We start from the raw sequence: 458 nt of genomic DNA on the forward strand, positions 1-458 counted from the left end.
CAAAGACAGCTCACCAAAGCTTGTTTTAAAGGGAAAAAAAATACATTTTTTTTCCACTGAGTATTTTCTAAGTTTTAGAATGTTCCTATGCTTATATCTCCACAATGACTGTCTTTTTAAATGTTTGAATGTCTTCATTCAAATAATAAGTAATGGAGCAATGTTTTGCACTTGAATATTATTGCTCGCTTACTGAGCTTTCTTGAGCCTGACCTCTAAATTTGCCTTTTACTTTTCACCCCAAGGCTACAGGAATCCCATCTTGAGAAATTCATGGGCGATAAGGGGTGAAAGCGGGTCTCGCCTCAGTAACTCCTCTTGGCCTGTCGACTAAAGTGTTCCAGGAGACGTCTGGGGAACAGGGGAGCCCAGAGCCCTAGGGTCCGGCGGGGGGCGACGGTGACCGCGGGCTCTGGGGCTGGCCTTCGGAGGGGCGGGCTGCGCGCGGTCACGGCTCC

This window comes from Marmota marmota, unplaced genomic scaffold (genome assembly GCF_001458135.2).
Source record: "Marmota marmota marmota unplaced genomic scaffold, marMar, whole genome shotgun sequence".
Lineage (NCBI taxonomy): Eukaryota > Metazoa > Chordata > Mammalia > Rodentia > Sciuridae > Marmota > Marmota marmota.